This window comes from Bemisia tabaci, chromosome 10 (assembly GCF_918797505.1).
Source record: "Bemisia tabaci chromosome 10, PGI_BMITA_v3".
NCBI classification, from domain to species: Eukaryota; Metazoa; Arthropoda; class Insecta; order Hemiptera; family Aleyrodidae; genus Bemisia; species Bemisia tabaci.
Genome location: NC_092802.1, coordinates 37,344,259 through 37,352,132, shown reverse-complemented (window position 1 = coordinate 37,352,132; position 7,874 = coordinate 37,344,259).

The following is a 7,874-nucleotide window of genomic DNA, read 5'->3' as shown; positions in this document are numbered from 1 at the left end:
ATGAATTTCATGAATCAGAAAAATTAAATTTCAAATTGAAATTTCTGTAACATCAATTAAAATTTCGTGCAATTTTTAAAACTTCTACAAATACTCGGTATATCATAAAACGCATAGAAATAGTAAAATCTTAATTTTGAAATGTTGAAAAAAAGGCAACGTACTTACTTAGTGTATTTCTCTCGGAAAATACACCCAAAGCATTCTAATTTTGAACTCTTAATCCATTTTTCCGCGGCAAATCAGATATTCGTTGTAATAGGTAATAGAAACTTGGATCGAAAGAATTGAGTTTTTCAAGATTTTCCGCGGTAAAATGCATGTGATAAATTTTCAGATGTTTCCATGATGTACCCACAAAGATTTCAGCAGCCTAACTGGGTGGAATAACATTTCATTACCTGAGGAAATTTTTTCTCCATGTTTCTGTTGAGAAAATGGAAGTGTAAATATCGAGAATTTTCGTACCCTGTTCCGTGGGTCAATGATTCCCCTTCAATCGGCCGGCTATGCAAAATGACTGTCGTAACGCACGAATAGTGGTATCAGAATTTCGCATTAAGATTACACAGTGGGTTGAAGGCGCTCTTCTGTATCGCATATGAGTAGCCCCGTACAACGATGTTGACCAGAAATGTTCAGAATTTTGGAGTCTTCATTAAGCATGAAACTCTTTATTCAGTCTTTAAATGATCCAACTCTGCCAACAACAGGTTTAAATAACTGATTGCAAAAATGCGTATCTCGTGATGAAGTGCCAACTCTTAGTGCCGAAAACGCGAATCTCGGCATTTCTGCCGTATTTTCTAACAGTTCGAGAAATTATTCAAAATGCTGATTCTTTAAAAAGCATCTTATTCTTGCTATCTTCAAGAATTATTCGCCTTCTACTAACAATAAAGAGGAATGTAGACAGTTTTTTTTCCTCTCCTGGAAAATCGTGTTTTCCGAGATCTGCACTTTCACCATCGATGTTCCATGTACTCACATTTATATCAGCAGCTAAAGCAGAACAAGCACCGGGTTTCCCGTAGATAAAGTATTTTCGCGTTGTAGTTTCAGAATTTATGACCCAGTAAAGAACCCAGAGTTTTTCGGAATTTTCCCCGATTAAATGTAATAATCTGATATATTTTTTATACTTCCGCAGGATGCATCTCAATTAAAATTGCAGCAGATAAACCGGATCCTTGTTAACGATAAAGTTTGACGATTATTTTCATTCTCAAAATATTTTTTCTCGACTAGGATTTATGACAGGGGAAAATTTACAACAAGTGGAATTCAAAATTTCCCCGAGCTCACCTCTCTACAAAATCCAACTTGATGGGTTTTAAGTTAAACTCTATCCGATAGTCTAATCGAGCGATAATACAAGTGCGCAACAGATTTCGCCTTCAATTATTTATCTATGCAATCTCGACTACTCGGAGGTTGATATAGTTGTATCACACACTTGGGTCCGTCAGTCTCTTTAGAGTCCGACTTTGACAGGAACGCCCTAAGCCCCATAAAGTTTTAATTGCAGCTGTGCTAAGTGTGAACGTCGTATGAGACATCGGGCGTCGCCAAATTGCATTAGACAAATCACGAATTATATTACTTTTCCAATTTAGAAAGGATTTCGTTCATTATTTGATCTGCAAAGTCTGAAATTTCAAGGCTTTCTTCAAAAATAAATATTTTCTAAGAAGAAAGGCACCATTGGAATGATCATACGGCGTTTTCACTTAGCACGGCAGACTGAGGTTTGAAGTTTTGCACCTCCACAAGAGCAAGAGTCCATATTAAGAAAAAAGTTTGATAACCGTTTTTACGCTCAAAATATTTTTTCTCAACTTTGAATTTTTGACAGCTAGCGGAAAATGTCCGACTCATTAAATCGACCACTAGACAAGGTGCGCAATCCCTGGTAAAAATTGGCGATAAGAGCTGCGTTTCAAAATACCGTAGGAATTCTTATAGCCGGCTAAAGAAGGCTACAGAAAATCATATAGCTGGCTGTAGAAAGGGGAGAAAATCATACAGCCGGGCTATAAGAGGTGATGAAAAATTATGCAGCCGGGCTATAGTTCCTATAGCCGGGCTTTACACGTAATCGCCTGGCTGTTGCTTTTTCGCCATCGATTATAAAAGACTATAAGAAATTGTGTAGAAACTCGTGTGCTTTGAAAATCATTAAGTCTGATACGGAACCATCTTAATATTTACAAAACACACGTTATATTTTCCTTTAATACGTGTTTTTTTTCATCAATTAAAACGAGAATAATCCATACAGGATGTGCAAACATTTCAAAATCATGAGTTGAATAACGCTGACTCCGCCAGATTAAATATTAGAGCCTAACACAAAGTGGAGCGGCGACGCACTGGCGCCTACAAACCTAACAGGGATACTTCACGCATTGCGCAACGCGTGAAGTATCCCTGTTAGGTTTGTAGGCACCAAATGCGCGTTTCGCGCTGGCTGCCCGCCTGCCGCGCCGCGCCGCGCCGCAGCGTGCCACGGCGCTTGAAGCAACTATTTCACACCAGAGGTATTGCACAGTATCATACGAAACTGAAGGCGCTCTAATATATTAGGAATGGCAGGCATCCATCAAAAGTACGGAGCTTTCCTAGCAAAATAAATCAAGATACTACGGCCCAAAAAGAGAACAGTGGTCCAAAAACTCACTAAGTCTTAGCATCCGTAATTAGTGACGTTTAGCATACACTTTATCGCCTGACTGTGAATTGCTTAATTCGGCTATAAAAGGCTATAAGAAATTGTGTAGCCGGCTATAGAAACTATTGGAAATCTTACAGCCGGCTGTGGGTCTATGGTATTTTGGAACACAGATTCTACTGCCAATTTTTACCAGGGATGTGCGCATTTCAGCATTCACTCATGCGTCTTCTCATCAAAATATCATGTAGAATATGATTGCAGCGCCGAAAATTATTTAAAGTAACTCCTATGACCAACATTATGACGTTATTCGATGCATAAATTCAACCTTCTATCCATGTAAAAAAAAAGAAATCGACGGTATAGGTTGGCAATCGCATAACTTGATTTGCAAAGTCGCAGACTTTCTGTCATAAGTACTTAATTTTTTAAACGGGAAACTACTCAACGGCAATTCTTTAAAACTGCCGTGATTATCCTTCTCTGCGCGAAGAAAATTCTGCAAAAACTTTAAGGAATGATGACAATTTCTTCTCCTTTAAAAAAATAACATAGAGGCGGAGATTTTCAGACACCGCAAACGAGATAAGTGATAGCGGACTTACGCCGTCGAAATACCTAATCTTCTTGAGTTAAATCACACACAGGCCCACTAAACAATACCGTAACATCTTTCTGGTATAAAAATATGAAAACTTCAAGCTCAGCGCTTCTGCTCAGCTATTGCACATTGTTTACACTTTGAACTATACATACAGGGTCGAGAGAGCGCTGCTTGATTGAGAAGCTGCCAGAACGGCTTTGTATCGCTCGATTTTATTCAAGTAGACTCTTGTTATTCTTATGAGTAGAAACTTTAAACTTCTGACCAATGCTAAATAAAAATTTGTTGGTTTTGTGTTCGTGAAGTTATTTTCGTTCAGCGAATCGTGCTCTAACATGCAGTTTTGTGAAGAGAGAACTCATAACAGGACGCTTACATTGGACCACGTTAAGCAGGAAGGAAGCAAAGCACATCATCAGCTATTTCCCTTAACTGAGCAATTTAATTTTTTACATGAAAACGGTTGTGCGGATTTTTGTGCACATTTCAGTGAATTTCCTGCGTTGTATGAAGCAAATATTCTTAGAATTTTGAAAGGAATCCGCACAAATTTTTTCGTGTAACAAATTAAATTACCCAGTTTAATTTGGCAATAGCTGATATAGCTTGGTTCCTTTCTGCTAAACACGGTCCAATTCGTACTTAGCCTGGTGGTCCATTCAAAATTACTTTACTCATATTTTTGCACATACTGCCGTACTAAGGAAGAACGCCGTATGAACATTCTAGAACTGCCAAATTTCCCTTGATAAAATATGTATTTTCGACAACATTCATATGCATTTTTTTTTCTTGAAATTTTCAGATATTTTAGATTAAAAGGCGTACAAAACTGTCTGAAAATTATGGAAAATAATATTCACAATTTTTCCAGTAAATTCGGTTTTTATCGGAAGTAACTTGGCAACGTCTGAGGGCTCATACGGCTTTCTTCCTCAGCACGGCAGCGTACGGCATAGCGCGTATCTGTATACCTCTCGGTCCAAGGATCAAAAAAGACTACGCAACAAAATTCGCCTTCATTTATTATACCTATGCAATCTCATCTGCTCGGATAGGTTGAAATAGTTGTATCATAAACTCTGATCCGTCGGCCAACAACATCAAAGCTCGAGACGAGAAAAAGAGGTTTGATGTTTCACACATTTATAAAACCAATAATGCGAAGGACATTTAACGACTATTTTCACGTTTTAAATATCCTCTCTCGACGTGGCATTTTTGAAAGGGGCAAAGGAGGGGTATCGTTAAGGGCCTTTTTTGGGCCCACCCTGAAATTCCTCAACTCCGCGATTTTTTGGTCATTGAAGGTCTATATTTTACGGAATGCATAATGGTTTGGTCATTTTCGATCTATTTCGGGGTCTATCACTGGCCTAACCATAGGTCTGAAGGCCAATTTTGGCGAAAAATGCGGGTTTTTCGGCATTCAAAGCGCTGTTTCATACCGATCCCTTCGGAGGACAAAAAATTCCTTCAAGTATGTTCATTAGGGATGTAAGAGAGTCACTTTGGCCAATTTTTTTTTTTTTTTTTTTTTATTTATTAAACATATCAACTTCTGTACAGAAATAAGATATTTAAATGTAACTTAAAAATAAATAACGGTTATCGACTGAAAATATATACAATTATACAGACTTTTTCCTAACTTGGATGCCCTGGGACGAGCATCGCAGAGCCCATAGAGAACGGCACAGTTCCCGGTATCTGCGGTGTCCGATCCCGAACAACCGGAACAGCATTATACTAACCACACAATGATGAGTATAAACCTAACATTTAACAGTGAAATTTGATACCATATACTTTGTACAGGAAAAAGAAAAGGAAATTAAGACATACTAAGAATAATACCAAACATATCACTATAGTTTAAAGCCACCCTCAATCAAGGGATTTTACGATGATATATGGGGGTTAATCGGGTACTACGGTACTACGGGTGGCCAATTTTCGTTGATGTCAAACTTTGCGCTCATTGTTAAAAATTACTTTTTAGAATTTTCCTGTTTTTCACCGTTATTTAAAATGGCTTAAAAAAGCGACTCATCTTACGCCAGAGTTTAATTTTTTTGACAATAAATGGACGTGGGTGGTCAAAACCTTCCTCAAAAAACTTTTTTCGATTCAAAGCCCCCCAAAAAAGCCGGTGTTGCCATATTTTAATGCCTGAATTCACGGAAAACCTAGTATTTCAGAATTCGGAGGCTGTTCCTCGTCAAGAACATTCCGCAAGTCCAGGAACCTTTATTTTTCACACGCAGTGGCCACATTCGTAGGGATTTTATGCATGTTTTATCTATTTATGTATTTATCTCCTGCTGTGGCTCAGCGTTGCCACACGTTATTCGGGAAAATCGAGAACAATTCGCGTTTATGTGGTTTTGCGCCATTTTTTTCGGATCATGCCAGTGGTAGACCCCGAGATAGATCGAAAATGACCAAACCATTATGCATTCCGTAAAACATAGACCTTCAATGACCAAAAAATCGCGGAGTTGAGGAATTTCAGGGTGGGCCCAAAAAAGGCCCTTAACGATACCCCTCCTTTCAATCTAAGTTAATTTATTTGATTATTTGCCTAGGCATTTGACAAAATGCCTCATTTTACTATTTGCCTGAGACATATACTTCGTGACCCTGACGATGAAGCGCTCGCCCTTCGAAAAACCTCGGTCAAAGTTTATGTAAGTGTTTTTTTTTTTTTTTATAAAATTGTAATATTATCTCTAGCACTTGGCTACACCCTACATGCCAATATATTCAGTGCTACTACCTTTTAGACATTGTGTTATACAATATTCGCTGAACTTGATTTCCTATTTCAACACATGTAATTCAGCGGATTAAATCATTTTTTCGCATCTCAGTAATTAGGTAATCAATCCATGAACCAAAAGTATCCTCGTGCTCAGTTCTCTCGGTAGTTTCTTCTTAAATACAAAATATTTATCAAAGTTCAGACTCCTGCAAGGAATTCTTATCGAAAGATCCGAACAAAATTTTGGTCTTATTTTAATTTTTAGTTATAGCAAATAGAGTTAATACTTTGTAGTTCTCTATATTTTGAATAAAGAAAAAAAAATTAATTTCAATTCAACCACTAGATTCCTGATAAACGAGAAGATCGGTTGCCCGATCCTAGGAATGCCTGATGGCGCTCACCACAGATTTGGAATTTTTGCCCCATTTTTGGGCACTGTTTTAAGTTGACTTTTAGTTCAAGCTGAACAAATTATGATGATTTAAAATTAAAAGTATAATAAGATTGGAACTTCCGATGGAAATTTTTTAATACGATCGACAGAAATGAAATTGTGTCGAACTTGATGAAAATCCGCCTATTTTTAGCCGGTGTTCATCCGGATCTTCCATGGCAAATTCTGCCGTGCAAAGGAGAAACACCGTATGAACCTTCAGGCGTTGCCAAATTTTCATTTATAAAACATGAATTTCCTGGTAAACTTATATATTTTTCTCCAAATTTTTCAGATTATGTTGTTTGCAATTTCACCTAAAGTTTCCTGCTTTTCTGCTTTTCTACTTCTGCGTTAAAGTCCCCTTGTGATAGACTCGGAACGGTGCAGTGTAACACAATGGTTACAAACCATAGATCCTATAATGCTAGCGATGCGGTATGAACCTTCAGGCGATCCCATATTTCCTTTGATAAAACACGAATTTCCTAGTAGATGTATGAATATTTTTCTCCCAATTTTTCAGATTATGTTGTTAGCAATTTCACCTAAAACTCCTGAAAATTTCAAGAAAAAATGTTCATAACTTTTCTCAAAAATGAACATTTTACTGAAGGAAATTTGGCAAGTTTCGAATGCTCATACGGCGTTCTTCCTTAGCGCGACAGAATTACTAGGAGACTTTAACGATTGAGAAGGAAAGCAAAACGTGCGTTGATACAAGACAAAGAATTACTGCGCAAGAGATCGCATAATTTCCAGGTTGTCTTTAAAAAACACGCATTACGATTGCTTCCGAGCCACGCAGTGGCGTGGCGTGAATTGCGATGTATCGATTGTTTTGCAATTTAAACGTATGGTAAAGAATCGATTATTAAGGTGTTCGTAGCGAACACCCTGTTCATCGATCATTTTCCATAGGTTTAAATGGCATAACAATCGATATATCGCAAAGCACGCCACGCCACTGGAGCCACCCTAAAAAAAGAGTAATCTCCGGGTTTTCCGGACCTGTAGACACCCTGATCTAGGGAGAGCAGGCCCAGCTGTAGAATACCTCTCATCGATAGCCAGAAAATTCAATCGGCAGAAAAAATGTTTGAAGTCAACACTCAAATCCCCTGCAGTCCGAACTCTGTATTGCGAAAGAACGTCCTATGAGCCCTCGGACGTTGCCAAAATTTGTGAGATAAAACGGGAATTTCGTGGGGAATTTGTGGCTCCCCCCCCCCCCAAAATTTGTTTATGAATTTTAATCGCGATTTCATCAAAACTATCTAAATATTTCAAGGAAAAATATTCATACCATACCTCACCAAGACATAATATTAATATTATCGTGATACGCACCGCTTTTATTTGTGGAACTACGCAATTCACTTGGATGGCATTCAGC